Source organism: Pseudophryne corroboree, chromosome 10 (assembly GCF_028390025.1).
Source record: "Pseudophryne corroboree isolate aPseCor3 chromosome 10, aPseCor3.hap2, whole genome shotgun sequence".
NCBI lineage: Eukaryota > Metazoa > Chordata > Amphibia > Anura > Myobatrachidae > Pseudophryne > Pseudophryne corroboree.
The window spans coordinates 372,348,872-372,368,789 of NC_086453.1; the positions used below are offsets into that span (position 1 = coordinate 372,348,872).

The 19,918-nt window shown below is 50.2% G+C and overlaps 1 protein-coding gene across 6 annotated transcripts in view; it reads left to right on the top strand.

Annotated features, from left to right (window-relative positions):
• Positions 1-19,918, top strand: part of ROBO3 (roundabout guidance receptor 3) — a 510,456-nt gene that overhangs the window by 326,943 nt on the left and 163,595 nt on the right. The window contains exon 1 of one of the 6 annotated variants that reach the window (XM_063943749.1): positions 19,675-19,898. The exons of the other annotated variants lie outside the window; for them this stretch is intronic. The gene's annotated coding sequence lies outside the window, so the exon portion shown is untranslated. Of the gene's footprint in view, positions 1-19,674; positions 19,899-19,918 lie in introns of those variants that run through there. 6 annotated transcript variants of the gene reach the window in all.

Below are 19,918 nucleotides of genomic sequence, written 5' to 3' on the forward strand. Positions count from 1 at the left end.
GAATCAGCTAAGCGACTGAATGCCCGGCAGGCTCGTTGGGCTTTATTTTTTACTCGTTTCAAATTCATTATCACCTTCAGGCCAGGTTCCAAGAATACGAAGGCAGATGCCCTGTCACGCAGTTTTCTTCCAGTTCAAGACAACAGTCCTGTTACTCCCATACTGCCGTCTTCAACCATTCGGGCAGGCCTCACACAGGATGTATTTACCCAGTTAAAGCTGCTTCAACATCAAGCTCCTGGAAATACTCCTGCTGGTCGTCTTTTTGTCCCTGAGTTTTTGAGAGCAACTGTTTTGACGGAGTTTCATGATAGCAAAGTTGCCGGGCATCCGTGAATCGCTAAGACTTTGGAATTAGTCTCCCGCTCAGTATGGTGGCCTGGTCTTTCCAAAGACATTAAAGAGTTTGTTTTTTCGTGTCAGGTCTGTGCACAGCATAAAGTTCCCCGTTCTTTACCCATCGGTCAACTTATGCCCTTGAATGTTCCTCTTAGGCCATGGTCGCATATCTCCATGGATTTTGTGGTGGACCTCCCTCTGTCAGCCGGATGCCGAGTCATATGGGTGGTAGTGGACCGTTTTAGCAAAATGGCCCATTTCATTGCTCTTCCCCGATTGCCATCTGCCCAGGGATTGGCAGTCTTGTTCCTCCGCCATGTTTTCAGACTCCATGGCTTACCCACTGATATTGTTTCTGATCGGGGTCCACAATTCATTGCACAATTTTGGAAGTCTTTTTGTGCTTCATTAAAGATGAAGTTATCTTTAACGTCCGGCTATCATCCCCAATCCAATGGGCAGACTGAGCGAGTTAATCAATCTCTAAAACAATATTTGCGTTTGTACTCGGCCAAACTCCAAAATGACTGGTCGGAGTTTCTTCCATTGGCGGAGTTTGCTTATAATAATGCCTGTCATTCTTCCACCAATGTGTCTCCATTTTTTGCAGTTTTTGGTTTTCACCCCAGAGCTAATTCATTTTTTCAACATTCCTCTGTCTCCTCACTGGCCCTGACCTCTCATCTTAAACTTATTTGGAGAAAAGTGCACCTGGCTCTCAGAAAAGCGGCATTCCGGGAGAAAAGATTTTCTGACAGGCTCCGGCGGCCGTGCACTTTTAAAGTAGGAGATAAGGTATGGTTGTCGACTCGCAACATTAAACTTCGACAAACCTCAGCCAGATTGGGTCCTAAATTTATTGGACCATTTCACATTATCAAAAAAGTCAATCCAGTTGCTTTCCGGTTACGTTTACCAAAAACTTTACGGATCGGAAATACCTTCCATTGCTCATTGCTGAAACCATATGTTTCGTCCAGTAGATTTCCTCATAAAATATCTCAGGGGAGATCACCTATAAATGTACAGGGTCAGCAGGAGTTCTTGGTGGAGAAGGTTCTCGATTCCAAGTTGTCCCGGGGTCGGCTTTATTTTTTGGTACATTGGAGAGGTTATGGGCCAGAGGAAAGGTCTTGGGTCCTGGATGAGGATCTTCATGCCCCGAGGCTCAAAAGGGCATTTTTTCGAGAATTTCCTCAGAAACCTGGCTTTAGGGGTTCCTTGACCCCTTCTCAAGGGGGGGGTACTGTTAGGCGCCGGGGTCCGCTCGTCGGTGCGGCCCGGCGCCTAGCAACCAGGGACGCCGTGCGCGTACAGCCGCCGGCTCCCTGGCAACGCTAGACGCCGGGCGCACGGAGCCGCTCTGACCCTAGCAACGGGGACGCCACGTTCGGGCCGCGTTCCCCGTTGCTGGGTCTGTTCTAATTGTATCTTGATGTGCTGATTGTATCATGGTGTGCTGGCCGTGCAGCATGCAAGCTGCACGGCATTAATTGTGATGACCCAGTCTGGCTCCTGATTGGGGAGCTCACACTTATAAGCACCCTTTGGACTTCTCACAGACGCCGGTGATAGCTTCCTGTTTGCCTTTGTCAGTTGCAGAGAGTTTCCAGTCCTGCTCAATCCGGTTGTTCCTGTCCTCAGTGGTCCTGTACTCGGATATTTGTCATCTATTCCTGGAGTCTGACCGAGCACCTTTAACATCCTGTGGTGTTCGTGAGTCGCGGCGCAGCCGTGTGTTGCGGCTTGTCCGCTTACTGTTTATTATTTAGTATATTTGTGTTCTGGAGCTTTTGCGGAGGATTCCGCTCCCACAGATCCACTCTGGTATCCAGCGGTGCTGGATAGGAGTAACGGATCAGTGGATCTTTGGTTGTCCTTTTCCCTGGCGGCTAGTCCGCACATACCTTGGTTTAAGTTAGTTAGCTTGTAACCCCTGGCCTGGTTGCTTAGTCAGAGGGCCCCTTGTTATCACCCTGTCTCGGATTTCCCTTTGTCTCCCATTAAGACCTGAGGGGGCATCGGGGTTGGGCAGACATAATCCGCCCTTCGAACGCGGCTGCCATGGGCTCAAGCAACCATAGTGTCGCAGGGGATTTCTGATAACACGGGCGAGACAATGGAGTTAGGGCGCCAGGGGTTACTAGGCTCTCCTGCTCCCACAACCAGCAAATCTTCCCAGTACTCAGACCTCTGCCATTAGATCTCCTCTGGTCTGGAGTACGGGAATCATAACAATCTGGGCCTGGAGACTTCTTTAAATTTAACCCATCAATCGCCTTCCTGATTTTCTCTTGAGTCTCCCTTAGAAATGTTTCCATCCTCTCTCTGATAAGTGGCTGCTCAGACAAAAGATCGGAGTAATAGGATCCAATAACATTCAGGATGCCTTCCTTGTCCTCTTGAAGGACACCCTGTCTGTCATACAGACCCCTCACCTCCTTCACCTCAACTGATTTTCCACAGCTCTGGTAGGGATCAGGTGAGTGGTACTTTCCAAAATCCCTCTCCAGAACCAAGGAATCCAGCCGGTTATACTGATATTCCTTCATCTGAGCCTTCACCCGGGAGATTTCCCCACTATCTCCACACTCAGAGATTAAGAAATCTAATTTCCTTCTCAGGTTCTGATAGATATTCCGTCTTATCAAGTTCTTTTTTGCTACCAGCCTACTGAAGAGTCTCCGAATTCTCTTTTTAGTATCTTCCCACCACTCAGATCTACTCCAACCCGCCTCCAAAAGTGTTTCCTGGGATTGAAAGAAGTCTCTAAAGGATTGTCTAACCCTTTCTTCCTTTAGGAGCTCAGAGCTCAAGCGCCATAGGCCCCGTCCTTTCTGAGTAGCTTTTGAAGCATTCAAAGTAATAGAGAGAAAAGCGTGATCAGAGAACTCTACTAGCTTTACCTCTGGAGGCAAAGTTTTCGAAGTTCCCTTAACAAAAAACCTATCTATCCTAGACCTACGACTACCACTAAAATAGGTGTAACCCGTGAGGTCTGGGAAATGGCGAACATGCACATCCACCAGACCGGCCTGTCTAACCATGCTAACTAAAAAATTGGAATCAGGACCCAGTGTTGTCCTTGAACCTCCCCTGTCTTTTGGCCTGATAATGGTGTTGAAATCACCTCCAAAGACAATCTGCTGGGCCGTAAAAAGGAACGGTTTTATCTCCCTGAAGAGACATTTCCTGTCCCATGAAGACTGTGGCCCATAAATGTTAATGAGTCTCAGGTCATGTCCCCTCAGGTTGACATCCAAAATCATACACCTACCTGCCTGTAATTCTATAACCTTGTGCACGGTTACCATACCAGTAAAAAGTACTGCCACCCCACCGTACGGCTCGGCCGCAAGAGACCAGTTAGAAGGCCCACGCCTCCACTCACGCTTCACCTTATGGAGAGTGTCCAACTTAGTAATTCTAGTCTCTTGCAAAAATAAAAAGTCAATCTCAATCGTATTGAAAAAATCAAAGGCCAGAAAACGAGCACGTTCGGAAATTACGGAAGCCACATTAATGGTGGCACATCGTATGGGTTGGGGATCCATGTTTCTTTTGGTTATAGAAGCAGAACCTTGCTCACTTTTCCTTTACATCTTTCCCTGACCCCATATTTGAAGACCCGGACCCTTGTGTCTCTTTCCCTTTGGGAGGGGTTTCCCTCTCCCCAATGACACCCAACATGCCATCCCCCTTGCCTAACCCTTGGGACAGGCCATCCTTACTCTGTGAGGGTCCAGGATCTGGTGGTTTACGCTCAGACCTGTGTGTCAAGCCTGGAACCCCCAGTGAATCACATGCAGGTGCCCCACTCGGCTTAATTATTGAACCAGAAGAGTCCATGTTAATCTCTTCTTCCTCTACCTCTTGAGTCTCCTCTATTACCATTTCATCAATAGGAGTATGCCCGTTTCCAACTTCTGAATCCTTGGCCACCTCTTTTTCCACCAACTCTGTGCCCATGGGGTCCCATTCTAGACCCTCCTGTACCTCCTCTCCTCCGCTTTCTCCACTATCATCTTCTACCAGTACTTGTTTTTTCTTTTTCCTTCTTTTACTTTTACCCTTTTCAATAGTTACCCCTTCAGATGTTTTTTTATTCTGTTTTGCTTTTCTTTTACTCACTCTGGGTACAAAAATTGGTTCCCCACCATTCCTTGCCACCTCACCCTCCTCTTCCTCATCAGTGGAAAGCACATCAAATCTGTTAGTAAGGATTACCTGCTCATCATCACCTTTCCTCTTTTTTTTATTGTTACCGTTTTTCACCATTTGAAAGGCATCTTCCTTGTCTACAGAACTCCGTGTCCTTACTCCCACAAAAACTGGTCCCTGTTCTTTTCCCTGACCTTCATTCTTATTCCTAGTTGTTTCCTCACTCTGCTCTCTCTCACTTTCCATATTGTGACTTGCCCAGGGGCACCTGCTGTAAGGATGGCCATCCTCACCACACAAATTACATTTAACATTACTGCAATCCCTGGAAACATGTCCGATTTTCCCACATAATGTACATTTGGTAACATTACAATCACTGCTCATGTGTCGAAAATCCCCGCATTTGAAGCAGGTGCGGGGTTGCCCTGAATAAAAACATTGAACTCGGTCTCGGCCTATATACGCAGCGGAAGGCACATGTATAAAACCTCTGTCTGTACTTTTTAATTGGACCATGGCTGACCACGCTCCCCCCCAAACTCCCATTGTAAAACCAACCTTGATCAAGTTGGACTGTACAGTACAGAATCTGGATAACCAGAACAATATATCCTGGGCTGGAATTGACTCGTTCCTAACCAAGATTGTCAGTTTAACTTTATCCTGTTTAGTGACCAAGTTTGTTTTGTAACTACAGTAGGGTGCCACGGATCTGCATGCCTGCCACTTCGTCCAAAACGTCTGCAGTCCCTGATAGGACTGGAAGCTCACATCAAAATCTGGCGTCTTAACTGGATGGATGCAGGCATACAGATCCGAGGCATGGAACCCAAGGCTGAAAATCATTTGTAGGAACACTTCTTTAGTGGGAACTTCACCTGTTCCTGCCCATTTAAACTGTAACAGATTTCATCTTTTACTGACCTGACCAGGCCCGACCATTACAGGTGACATATTATTAATAACATTTGGCCTTGCAGCCACGTTAGAATAAGACATTGTACCGGGAACAGGCTGTTCATTCACATTTCCAATAGCATTTGCATTAACCACATTTATATTGCTTAACCCTTCGCGCCTCTTTTGTTCCTGGCTAATCAATTCAGCAGCAGCCTTGACCCTGGCTGGGGCAGCCATCTGTCCATATACAGACTGAATAATGTCTTTACCACCGTCTGATAGAGTATTTTTATCTAGTGCTGGCATACCCTGTGCTGTACTGCAGGATTGCACAGTGTCCCCACCAGCATTAACCCCCAGAGCCTCCCCAGTCACTGGCACATTACTGACATTTGCCAATTTACTTTGTACACCAACCTTTAACTTTATTTTCTCTGCATTTGTGGCCAACATTAGTTCTGCTTTAATTACCTCCATGCGCAATTGGAAGTCTGTGCGCTTTTCCTCTTCCTCAAGCTCATCCATGGCAGCCATCACTACAGAAGGAGGCCCCACTGCTGGGGGAGCAGGACCAAGCTGAGCTGCTGCTGATGTGGTAGGCACCTCTGATCCCGCATGGACCGGCAAACCTGCATTCTCCTGCACACCACTGTCAGTCTCCAGATCAGTCAGTAGGCCGGGGTGTGCACTGCTTTCTGTCTGCACTGGAGCCTCTGTGATCATGCTCTGGACACCACACCCGTCTGCTTCCTGAGAGCTCATCTGCATAGACACTTGCAACACCTGAGCTGCAGCTTGATCAGGTAACTCATGCTCTGCTGCTTGGTCAGGTAACCCTTGCACTGCTGCTTGTGCTGCCATTTCTTTGTCTTTTCTCTCTTGCCGCTTTTCATGCATCTTGCTTTTTACCTTTTCCAGGTCTTTAGAAAGTGACTTGATGGCTTCTCTCAGCACAGGTCTTTCCCATTTAAAGCAAGAGTATCTTCTCTTTGTCTTATCAGCGATTCTTGCACTTATTCTTTTTGATTCTTTCTGCAGCTCCTCCACACTGAGGCTGTCAAAAGTCTCTTCCTCATCATCAGTACTTCCAGGAGACTCAGGCACATTCTCTTTGGCATCAAAGGGCTTCATCCCCTCCCCCACTACTTCACTGTCCATAGGGCAGACAGCGGCTGCTGCCACTCCACCCCATGTTACGGCACATGGGGGAGCACCCTCGGACAGTTTGGGGGGATTTGAAGGCTCTAGTTCCTTCACTAGAGCCACACCGACAGGGCAGGTAGCAGCCGCCACCGCTCGATCCTGTGCTTCCTCACACAGGAGAGCAGCACCCTCCGGTATGTTATGGGGAACTGACTGCGACTTCAGTTGCCTCACTGAATCCGCACCATTAGCACTGCCACTGCTGCCTCTTCTGGATATCCCCGACTGGCCAGCCGCACAATCTGTCAGGGCACTGGAAGTCTTTAGTCTGGCTGCTGGTTTAGGGCCTGAGCCATGGCCTGCACTCTGGGAGCTCTCTCCCCCAGGAGGATCCATCCCCCTGGGGAAGCCAGCAGGGAAACTCCCTGTAGCACGATATCACAGCTACCACTGATGGAACTCTCCTGCACACACCTGCTCACAGCACACAGAAGCACAAAGGGGCGGTGACAGGATGTGAGGAGGGGAATGGAGGCAGCAGGAAGCCACAGACAGAGTTATATAGTGGGAGGGGCAGGGTATACCAGCAGCACAGAGTATATCAGGAGATGTGTGATGTGTCAGTGAGGACAGGGCTGCATGTGACAGGGGCAGTGACATGATGTGAGGAGGAGAATATAGGCAGCAGGAAGCCACAGACAGAGTTATATAGTGGGAGGGGCAGGGTATACCAGCAGCACAGAGTATATCAGGAGATGAGTGATGTGTCAGTGAGGACAGGGCTGCATGTGACAGGGGCAGTGACATGATGTGAGGAGGGGAATGGAGGCAGCAGGAAGCCACAGACTGAGAGTTATATAGTGGGAGGAGCAGGGTCCCCAGCAGCACAGAGTATATCAGGAGATGAGTGATGTGTCAGTGAGGACAGGGCTGCATGTGACAGGGGCAGTGACATGATGTGAGGAGGAGAATAGAGGCAGCAGGAAGCCACAGACAGAGTTATATAGTGGGAGGGGCAGGGTATACCAGCAGCACCGAGTATATCAGGAGATGAGTGATGGGTCAGTGAGGATAGAGCTGCATGTGACAGGGGCAGTGACATGATGTGAGGAGGGGAATTGAGGCAGCAGGAAGCCACAGACTGAGAGTTATATAGTGGGAGAAGTATGGTCCCCAGCAGCACAGAGTATATCAGGAGATGAGTCAGTGTGGACAGGGTGCATGTGACATGATGTGAGGAGGGGAATGGAGGCAGCAGGAAGCCACAGACTGAGAGTTATATAGTGGGAGGAGCAGGGTCCCCAGCAGCACAGAGTATATCAGGAGATGAGTGATGTGTCAGTGAGGACAGGGCTGCATGTGACAGGGGCAGTGACATTATGTGAGGAGGGGAATGGAGGCAGCAGGAAGCCACAGACTGAGAGTTATATAGTGGGAGGAGCAGGGTCCCCAGCAGCACAGAGTATATCAGGAGATGAGTGATGTGTCAGTGAGGACAGGACTGCATGTGACATGATGTGAGGAGGGGAATGGAGGCAGTAGGACGCCACAGACAGAGTTATATAGTGAGAGAAGCAGGATCCACAGCAGCACAGAGTATATCAGGAGATGAGTGATGTGTCAGTGAGGACAGGGCTGCATGTGACAGAAGCAGTGACATGATGTGAGGAGGGGAATGGAGGCAGCAGGAAGTCACAGACTGAGAGTTATATAGTGGGAGGAGCAGTGTCCCCAGCAGCACAGAGTATATCAGGAGAGGAGTGGTGTGTCAGTGAGGACAGGGCTGCATGTGACAGGGACAGTGACATGATGTGAGGAGGGGAATGGAGGCAGCAGGAAGTCACAGACTGAGAGTTATATAGTGGGAGGAGCAGGCCCCCAGCAGCACAGATTATATCAGGAGATGAGTGATGTGTCAGTGAGGACAGGGCTGCATGTGACAGGGGCAGTGACATGATGTGAGGAGGGGAATGGAGGCAGCAGGAAGTCACAGACTAAGAGTTATATAGTGGGAGGAGCAGGGACCCCAGCAGCACAGAGTATATCAGGAGATGAGTGATGTGTCAGTGAGGACAGGGCTGCATGTGACAGGGGGAGTGACATGATGTGAGGAGGGGAATGGAGGCAGCAGGAAGCCACAGACTGAGAGTTATATAGTGGGAGGAGCAGGGTCCCCAGCAGCACAGAGTATATCAGGAGATGAGTGATGTGTCAGTGAGGACAGGGCTGCATGTGACAGGGGCAGTGACATGATGTGAGGAGGGGAATGGAGGCAGCAGGAAGCCACAGACTGAGAGTTATATAGTGGGAGAAGCAGGGTCCCCAGCAGCACAGAGTATATCAGGAGATGAGTGATGTCAGTGAGGACAGGGCTGCATGTGACAGGGGCAGTGACATGATGTGAGGAGGGGAATGGAGGCAGCAGGAAGCCACAGACTGAGAGTTATATAGTGGGAGGAGCAGGGTCCCCAGCAGCACAGAGTATATCAGGAGATGAGTGATGTCAGTGAGGACAGGGCTGCATGTGACAGGGGCAGTGACATGATGTGAGGAGGGGAATGGAGGCAGCAGGAAGCCACAGACTGAGAGTTATATAGTGGGAGGAGCAGGGTCCCCAGCAGTACAGAGTATATCAGGAGATGAGTGATGTGTCAGTGAGGACAGGGCTGCATGTGACAGGGGCAGTGACATGATGTGAGGAGGAGAATGCAGGAAGCCACAGACTGAGAGTTATATAGTGGGAGGAGTAGGGTCCCCAGCAGCACAGAGTATATCAGGAGATGAGTGATGTGTCAGTGAGGACAGGACTGCATGTGACAGGGGCAGTGACATCATGTGAGGAGGGGAATGGAGGCAGCAGGAAGCCACAGACTGAGAGTTATATAGTGGGAGAAGTATGGTCCCCAGCAGCACAGAGTATATCAGGAGATGAGTGATGTGTCAGTGAGGACAGGGCTGCATGTGACAGGGGCAGTGATATGATGTGAGGAGGGGAATGGAGGCAGCAGGGATCCACAGACTGAGAGTTATATAGTGGGAGAAGCAGGGTCCCCAGCAGCACAGAGTATATCAGAAGACAAGTGATGTGTTAGGAGAAAATGAAACCAATCATAACCAAGTTATATAGTAGAAGGTTCAGGTTCTCTGGGCAGCACAGAATAGGGATTTGAGGCTCCTATGGAACTGGTGCCAGAAGATTGTGGATTTAAATAGATATTTCCACATTACCCCTTCGCCCATATTAATGTCAGCGTCGCTAAGTAAAATGTAGCCACTGGACACAGACCTTTATGGGCTGCATATTATCCAGTCTGTCCACTCACTGTTGGTCTTGGAGGTGAGACTGACACCCAGACAGCGCACTTCGGGGGGGATATAAAGCAGAGTAGGCTTTGCCTTTGGAGGGGGAGAAGGGGTGTGAGTGGGTCCTTCCCCGGTGATATCACATTGTTCCCAGTGAAATGACTGGTTGCATTTGCATGAATTGTGTTTTACAGAATGGCCGCCCTGACAGTGTGCAAGTAACAGGCGGGTGATGATGTCAGACACGGGCGCTGGCAGGCGCGCTGAGATAAGCATTATGCTGTGCGGAAAGACTGGGCACTAACTCCGGGTGCCATTCAGCCATCTTAAAATGGGAATTATTTATTGATTTTCTGTCACTTTTAGGCCATTACGTGGACAGGATACATTTATGTCATTTGAATCATTGTTGGAGTGGCATCAGGCAGAGATTGCTGGCGTCTTTCAGGCAGCCGGTAATTGGGACCGTTCCAGCCCGATTCACTCCTTTTTTTTTTAGCATTTCAAGAATTTTCTTTCACAAATGAGCCCAGAAAGTATTAATTATGACACGGCTGTTCCATAGAGAGAGATTTATTTCCAGATATGACAGATCGGATGCAGGACGGATCCCAGGCTACATGTAAACATGCAGATATTCCCGGGATTCATGTGGCTAGAGACAGCTTTTCCAGCCACTAATAAACCCCTGTTCTTAGACATATCATTAGGGATGGGGGGAGCCCTCAGACTCTAGGACCACCCAGTGTTAAAGTGCTCTCATCCCAGCAAGGAGAGTGATTTTAAATCAGGCCTCTCGCACCAGCAACGTCTCTTACCATGGCTAATGCTGTCCCAATTTCACATGAATATTGACTGATTTTAAAGGGCTTCACTATATTCATTGTGAGACGTTAAACAATGTAATGTCCGTATTGCCGCAGACCCCCGAGCTTGTCATGTTGCAGTGTACGATGGCAGCTTTATGTTACAGGATATATCTGCAGATTATTTATCTTAGGCAGAGATGGTCCTGGATAATAACAGGACCTGGGGATGTCTACATGTGTGGGCAGATTGCTGCTCTCTGATCTGGGTGTCCAGGTTCCAGTGTTTTGGACAGAGGATTTAGAAGTGCGTTTACCTGACGTGCTTTGCATTGCCATTTAAGATTTTTGTCCCAGATTTCCCCCCGGGAATTAGGGATATGACCTATGAGAAGACATTGGAAGAGTCATTAAGTGACTTGGACAGTGTATGCAGAGCCGGCCCTAACCAATATGATGCCCTAGGCAAGATTTTGGCAGGTGCCCCCTAGCACCGCCGCTAGTTCCACCTCTGACCCTTCACCCCTTTCCCACCACCATCAACCCTCACCCATAGCAGTCCTCACTTTGGTGCTCCTACCCTCTATATTTTAAATAGGAACAGTGCGCACATTCGGTGCACGGCTCAAAAAGGGGCATGTTCTTGCTGAGAAGGGGCATGGCCACACAATAGTACCCCCAATTCAAATTATGCCACACAATACTGCAACTTTATTTACATTATATCATGCGATAGTGTCCCTAATTCACGTTACATCACACAGTAGTATCACTTTACCTTATATACATCACACTGAATTCCTCCTTCTTCACATTACACCACACCATATTGCTTTTTATTCACAGTAGTGCCCTTTCTATACGTTATACCACACAGTAGAGCACCTTATACACATAATGCCACACATTATTAATGCCTTTATACACATAATACCACACAGTAATGCCCCTTACACATATGCCGCACATTATTAATGCCCTTATACACATAATGACACATAAAGTGCCCCTTACACATATGCCACACATTAATGCATTTATACACTTGTCACACATAATGCCCCTTACACATATGTCGAACACTATTGCACACCCAACCCACCTGCACACAGCACTCACACGGCCGCTAACAATGTGACATTTGCCTGCATACAGATGTGTCCTCACACATCTTGCCTCAATACGCCATTACGCCATGCAGCAGGAGATGCCTGGTGTGAGTCAGCTGGCATCTCTAGACCAGCTTTGCTAACGTCAGGTGCATTTTTTTTTTCCTGAAAATGCATCTTATTTGCATTACTATGCAACTAGGATTTACAAGCAGCAGCTTCTGATTTAAATGATATGTGGCATGCCTATATTCTGTGTGCGACTGTGGCTGTATCTGCATACGAAATTATACGTTACAGTGATTTCCAGGAATACACTGTAATGTAGCATTTCATATGCAGATACAGCCGCAGTCACTCACAGAATATAGGCATGCCGCATATCATTTTAATCAGCAGAAGCTGCTGGTGCCCCTAGGCATTTGCCTAGTTTGCCTATACCTATGACCGGCTCTGAGTGTATGTACATAATGCTACACATGTGAACACTTCAGTGACCCATAAAGAGAACTTTTTACAGTGGTCCCAGAACCCCCAAGGGACCAACGCAGACCACTGCCTCTAACCGCATCACCCGTACAGTCCCATGCATTGGGGCTTTTGTGTTTTATCTTGGCAGATAGCGCTGTTAGTACTTTGTCATTGCTGCTGGTGTATTCTCTCTGAATTCCCGCACATGGCTGATCATTTCCCCCGTCCTGTACCTGGGGGCCATCTCCAGAGATTATTACGGACCTAGATTAAAGACGGTTTAGGTCTCTCGTGATTTGCATATAATTAATCACCATTTCCACTGGTGGGTGAAATTGATGTGTTATCTCTTAAAATTCATATTCAATCGCAAAGTAATAGAGAAGATAAACGCTCATTCTAAATTCAGTGAGTTGTGCAGAATGGACGATTTACATCCAGGAGAGTAATGCACCGCCGGCTGCCTGGGCTCCCATCCATTTCTACAGAGGGGCTGTATACCTGGGTGTAGTAGTGTATGCCGGCTGCCTGGGCTCCCATCCATTTCTACAGAGGGGCTGTATACCTGGGTGTAGTAGTGTATGCCGGCTGCCTGGGCTCACCATCCATTTATACAGAGGGGCTGTATACCTGGGTGTAGTAGTGTATGCCGGCTGCCTGGGCTCACCATCCATTTATACAGAGGGGCTGTATACCTGGGTGTAGTAGTGTATGCCGGCTGCCTGGGCTCCCATCCATTTATACAGAGGGGCTGTATACCTGGGTGTAGTAATGTATGCCGGCTGCCTGGGCTCCCATCCATTTATACAGAGGGGCTGTATACCTGGGTGTAGTAGTGTATGCCGGCTGCCTGGGCTCCCATCCATTTATACAGAGGGGCTGTATACCTGGGTGTAGTAGTGTATGCCGGCTGCCTGGGCTCCCATCCATTTATACAGAGGGGCTGTATTATACCTGGGTGTAGTAGTGTATGCCGGCTGCCTGGGCTCACCATCCATTTATACAGAGGGGCTGTATACCTGGGTGTAGTAGTGTATGCCGGCTGCCTGGGCTCCCATCCATTTATACAGAGGGGCTGTATACCTGGGTGTAGTAGTGTATGCCGGCTGCCTGGGCTCACCATCCATTTATACAGAGGGGCTGTATACCTGGGTGTAGTAGTGTATGCCGGCTGCCTGGGCTCACCATCCATTTATACAGAGGGGCTGTATACCTGGGTGTAGTAGTGTATGCCGGCTGCCTGGGCTCCCATCCATTTATACAGAGGGGGGGTATACCTTATAGGGCTGCAGCCTTCATTGAAATAAGCAGGATTTTGTCTGTTAATCTTTATTATTGGTCCTGTCTTAAGCATTTAGGGGGTCATTCTGAGTTGATCGCTCGCTAGCTACTTTTTGCAGCCATGCAAACGCATAGTCGCCGCCCACAGGGGAGTGTATTTTCGCTTTGCAAGTGTGCGATCGCATGTGCAGCCAAGCGGGACAAAAACATTTTTTTGCCAGTATCTGAGTAGCTCTGGACTTACTCAGCCGCTGCGATCACTTCAGCCTGTCCGGGCCCGGAATTGACGTCAGACACCCGCCCTGCAAACGCCTGGACACGCCTGCGTTTTTCCAACCACACCCAGAAAACGGTCAGTTGCTACCCACAGACGCCCTCTTCCTGTCAATCTCCTTGCGATCGGCTGTACGAATGGATTCTTTGTTAAATCCATCGCCCAGCTACGATGCTGATTGTACCCGTATGACGTGCGTGCGCATTGTGGTGCATACGCATGCGCAGTAGTAACCTGATCGCCTCGCTGCGAAAAACGTCAGCGATCGATCAACCCGGAATTGCCCCCTTAGTTCCTAGTCCTTCATAAAGTGATGTATTATTGTAGTCACTTGGAGAGAGGGAATCCCTGTTTGTAAAAATAATATATATCTAACGCAGAGCTGCCTACTAATCTTACCTCGCTTCCCGGAGGCAGAGGTGTGAGGTGGGTGGCACATGATGATGCGGCTCTTGTTATCTGGTCATCAAGGCCCCCCTCCCCCGCAATAAGAGACAAGAGTGCAGTGGTGCTACTCACTACATCACTACCCTGCCACTTGTTGTGTATTGAGGCAGGATGAATTAACTTTTAACCCTGCACATCCTGCCTGATTCATGTGGTCTCCCACTAATTCCATAGTTACCAGGACACTATGCGAGAGCTGACAACTATGATCAACGTCACATTTTCCTTATCACAGAGCGTTGCTCGCTGCATGCTGCTGAGTGCTGGTATGCTCAAGCTTCCTAACATTTTCAAATGGGCAGCCCTTTGTATAGGCATCCTAAATCTAAATGGCAGGGCTGCCTAGAAAACTTGGCATGTACGGTGAAGTGCCCTGGGCATTCCATCTAAGAATATCAGGGGGAAACCAAAGATATTTGTGGTCACATGACACCACTCCCAGCTTGGGAAGTACCACCATTAAAGTGTGAAATATCTATACATACGCCGTGACGGTGACGCCCCTTCTAATACAGCATGCCATGGTGTTCCCGTCTTAGCACAGCTTAGTAGATGGGGCACGCTGACTTGTCGGCGTCTGTGGCTGTCGGGGTTGTAGAAGTGCAGTCACTTCATGTTACTTCTCTTCCAGTTCCAACACTCGCTGTGCCGGCTGGAGATTATATAGATGCAGAGCCCCGGAGGGGGGCTTACACTATTTTGAAATGCCTGTGACAGATATAATTGTGGCTCTTTGTTGCTGGAACATGAAGTACAGGCTGCAATACATAAACATTATAATAAGTATTTATACGCTGGAACACGATGACTTCGGTTTCTTCAAACCAGCCACTTTTTACAGTGAGAATAAAAGTTCTGTGCAGAAATACCGTACTGGGGATGACTGGAGCGGCTGGCTCGGGTCAGCGGTTACCAGATTATACCCAGCATGTGTGTGTGTATATATATCTATATATCTATATACAGCGACTCCTAGCATGCAGCGACACTCAGGGAAAAAACCTCATGGGTATTCCAAACAAGTGGTTTTTATTCCATGGTGATAAAAAACAGATCCAACGTTTCGGGGTGCTAACACCCCTTTGTCAAGGTGAACATATCTATCTATCTATCTATCTATCTATCTATCTATCTATCTATCTATCTATCTATCAGCTAACTGCAGGCTCTTGCCTTCTCTAGCTCCAGTCTGCTGAGTACATTTACTAAGGTGGGATTTTTATTAGAACTGGTTATGTTGCCCATAGCAACCGAAACCGATCAGATTCTACTTAGCATTTATCTAGCTCAGGCATTCCCAACCGCGGTCCTCAAGGCACACCAACAGTGCAGGTTTTAGTGATATCCAGGCTTCAGCACAGATGGTTAAATCAAAATAACTGAGCTACTAATTAAGTCACCTGTGTTTAAGCCTGGATATCACTAAAACCAGGACTGTTAGTGTGCCTTGAGGACCGTGGTTGGGAAACACTGATCTAGCTGCTTGTAGATGTGGTGTTGTGTCATCTCCTTCGCTATCCCTTTCCTGCATAGCTGTGATACCTAGGTCCTGCGGAAACTTCTGTGACTTTTAGGATTGCTGAATAGGCCCCTACGTCCTGCCCATCCGTATCTGACACACTAGCTTATCGTCAGCCAATAGGGACTGGAGGGTTTAGTGATCATGATGAAGCCTTGGGAAATTGACGTCTGCTGTCCTTAAAGGACGGTCGCACCTTCCCGCGTCGGCACTCGGTGATGTGTGCGCACGTTGTCTCATCCGGTTGCTGATCATGAGTTTCATATCAGCTGATAACTCGGTGCGAACTGAATGAAAGCTCTGTGACCGGCTGATTGAAAGACAAGCCTGTGCCATTATCTTAATGAGAACTGGGAGCAGTGTATCACAGATACGTGACACAAGTTTCCTTGTGGGTGTCAGTATAGTTATCCAACGTTTCTCCTGTTCTGCGTGACGCATCTGTCGGCATAAAGAGCGTTCCCTCTGCGTCGGCCGCTCTGCCTGCTTATAGCATATTTACCGACTCTCCCCGAATGTGGACAGATTCCTTTTATTATACTGCATGATCGAAACTGGTGTCAATATTCTGAACGTCGACGTAATACAGCACTCCCCTCCTGTAAGCTCACCATAAGCTTGCCTTGTAACAGATCTACCACAGTCACATTCTCACGATTTTCCTGTAGACAGGTTCTTATCTTCTGTCCTCAAGTTCCCCCCAACAGGTCATGTTTTCTGGATTTCTGCACAGGCGAGTTACTCTGTGTTGCTGGGTCAGTAATTATCCCACCTGCTTCCACAGGCAGAAATCCTCCACACATGACCTGTTGGGGATACCTGAGGGTTGGAGTTGGGTATCAGGCTCCCACGTCCTAATGCTTACAGCACTCTCTGGGCGTGATTCTGAGGTGGGGGCAACTGTGCAGCTGGTCAGACGGTGCTGCACTGCAGGTGGGGGCAGGTGGGCGTGATTCTGAGGTGGGGGTAACTGTGCAGCTGGTCAGAAGGTGCTGCACTGCCAGTGGGGGCAGGTGGGCGTGATTCTGAGGTGGGGGTAACTGTGCAGCTGGACAGAAGGTGCTGCACTGCCAGTGGGGGCAGGTGGGCGTGATTCTGAGGTGGGGGTAACTGTGCAGCTGGGCAGACGGTGCTGCACTGCAGGTGGGGGCAGGTGGGCGTGATTCTGAGGTGGGGGTAACTGTGCAGCTGGGCAGGCCGTGCTGCACTGCAGGTGGGGGCAGGTGGGCGTGATTCTGAGGTGGGGGTAACTGTGCAGCTGGTCAGACGGTGCTGCACTGCAGGTGGGGGCAGGTGGGCGTGATTCTGAGGTGGGGGTAACTGTGCAGGTGGTCAGACGGTGCTGCACTGCAGGTAGAGGCAGGTGGGCGTGATTCTGAGGTGGGGGTAACTGTGCAGCTGGGCAGGCCGTGCTGCACTGCAGGTGGGGGCAGGTGGGCGTGATTCTGAGGTGGGGGTAACTGTGCAGCTGGTCAGACGGTGCTGCACTGCAGGTGGGTGTGATTCTGAGGTGGGGGTAACTGTGCAGGTGGTCAGACGGTGCTGCACTGCAGGTAGGGGTAACTGTGCAGGTGGTCAGACGGTGCTGCACTGCAGGTGGGGGCAGGTGGGCGTGATTCTGAGGTGGGGTAACTGTGCAGCTGGTCAGACGGTGCTGCACTGCAGGTGGGGGCAGGTGGGCGTGATTCTGAGGTGGGGTAACTGTGCAGCTGGTCAGACGGTGCTGCACTGCAGGTGGGGGCAGGTGGGCGTGATTCTGAGGTGGGGGTGACTGTGCAGCTGGTCAGACGGTGCTGCACTGCAGGTGGGCGTGATTCTGAGGTGGGGGTAACTGTGCAGCTGGTCAGACGGTGCTGCACTGCAGGTGGGGGCAGGTGGGCGTGATTCTGAGGTGGGGGTAACTGTGCAGCTGGGCAGGCTGTGCTGCACTGCAGGTGGGCGTGATTCTGAGGTGGGGGTAACTCACTGTGCAGCTGGGCAGACTGTCCTGCACTGCAGGTGGGCGTGATTCTGAGGTGCGGGTAACTGTGCAGCTGGGCAGGCTGTGCTGCACTGCAGGTGGGCGTGATTCTGAGGTGGGGGTAACTGTGCAGCTGGTCAGACGGTGCTGCACTGCAGGTGGGGGCAGGTGGGCGTGATTCTGAGGTGGGGGTAACTGTGCAGCTGGTCAGACGGTGCTGCACTGCCAGTGGGGGCAGGTGGGCGTGATTCTGAGGTGGGGGTAACTGTGCAGCTGGTCAGACGGTGCTGCACTGCAGGTGGGCGTGATTCTGAGGTGGGGGTAACTGTGCAGCTGGACAGACGGTGCTGCACTGCAGGTGGGCGTGATTCTGAGGTGGGGGTAACTGTGCAGCTGGACAGACGGTGCTGCACTGTAGGTGGGGGCAGGTGGATGTGATTCTGAGGTGGGGGTAACTCAACTGTGCAGCTGGTCAGACGGTGCTGCACTGCAGGTGGGTGTGATTCTGAGGTGGGGTAACTTTGCAGCTGGTCAGACGGTTCCGCACTGCAGGTAGAGGCAGGTGGGCGTGATTCTGAGGTGGGGGTAACTGTGCAGCCCGTGCTGCACTGCAGGTGGGGGCAGGTGGGCGTGATTCTGAGGTGGGAGTAACTGTGCAGCTGGGCAGGCCGTGCTGCACTGCAGGTGGGCGTGCTTCTGAGGTGGGGGTAACTGTGCAGCTGGGCAGGCTGTGCTGCACTGCAGGTGGGCGTGATTCTGAGGTGGGGGTAACTGTGCAGCTGGTCAGACGGTGCTGCACTGCAGGTGGGCGTGATTCTGAGGTGGGGGTAACTGTGCAGCTGGACAGACGGTGCTGCACTGTAGGTGGGGGCAGGTGGGTGTGATTCTGAGGTGGGGGTAACTCAACTGTGCAGCTGGTCAGACGGTGCTGCACTGCAGGTGGGTGTGATTCTGAGGTGGGGTAACTTTGCAGCTGGTCAGACGGTTCCGCACTGCAGGTAGAGGCAGGTGGGCGTGATTCTGAGGTGGGGGTAACTGTGCAGCTGGGCAGGCCGTGCTGCACTGCAGGTGGGCGTGATTCTGAGGTGGGGGTAACTGTGCAGCTGGGCAGGCTGTGCTGCACTGCAGGTGGGCGTGATTCTGAGGTGGGGGTAACTGTCCAGCTGGTCAGACGGTGCTGCACTGCAGGTGGGGGCAGGTGGGCGTGATTCTGAGGTGGGGGGTAACTGTGCAGCTGAGCAGGCCGTGCTGCACTGCAGGTAGGGGCAGATGGGTGTGATTCTGAGGTGGGGGTAACTGTGCAGCTGGGCAGACGGTGCTGCACTGCAGGTGGGGGCAGGTGGGCGTGATTCTGAGGTGGGGTAACTTTGCAGCTGGTCAGGCCGTGCTGCACTGCAGGATGGGGCAAGTATACAATGTACACAGAGGTTTTGATTTGATAGGGATTTGACCAAACTAAAATCTAAATTGCATTGCAAAAATAAAGCTGCTCAGTATTGGTGGGCTACATGCAAAATCAGCCAGTATTTACCCTGCATGCACCTGTAATAAATGGATTTGCCCCCCCTTGCAGCGCAGTGTGGCTTGTCACAGTTACTTGCTCATTTTTGCTTTACCCCACCTCAGAATCGGCCCCTTTGTCCCTCTCGTCAGCCGTACGCTTCCTGCATACACAGTCAGGAAATGTATAAGTAACACTATATAGAGAAAGGCGCTGGTCATTCTGTGTCATTTCCTACATAAGGTGACATTAAGGCCACAGTGCTCAGTCATTATAAATAATCTAACAAAGGGGGAATAATCATTTGTACAGTAACCTCCTATAAACTCCAGTGCGACGTCTGTGCTTTGAAGTTGATCAGCAGTTTATTGACGGCCATTGTATAACTGTGCCATGAATACAGCTACTAAGGGCCACTATACTGACGGATCACTCGCTTCTTCCTTCTCAGTGACCCACAGTGACGCTCGCCTTTGACTGACGCTGTAAAAGCTATTCCGGGACATTTCTGATGCAGTGTTCTCCGGGTTAGGGCATCTCCAGCCGCTGCGAGCTTCACGTCTCGGCGTGCCGGTGCAGATTCAGGTGGCCCCTATCACATACTTGTCCTAGTACTGCAATCTTATCACATGTACGTCGGCTGGGGGCTCACTCCTCTGCGATGAGCCTCCTGTCATCTAGGTAATATAACTACGCTGAGA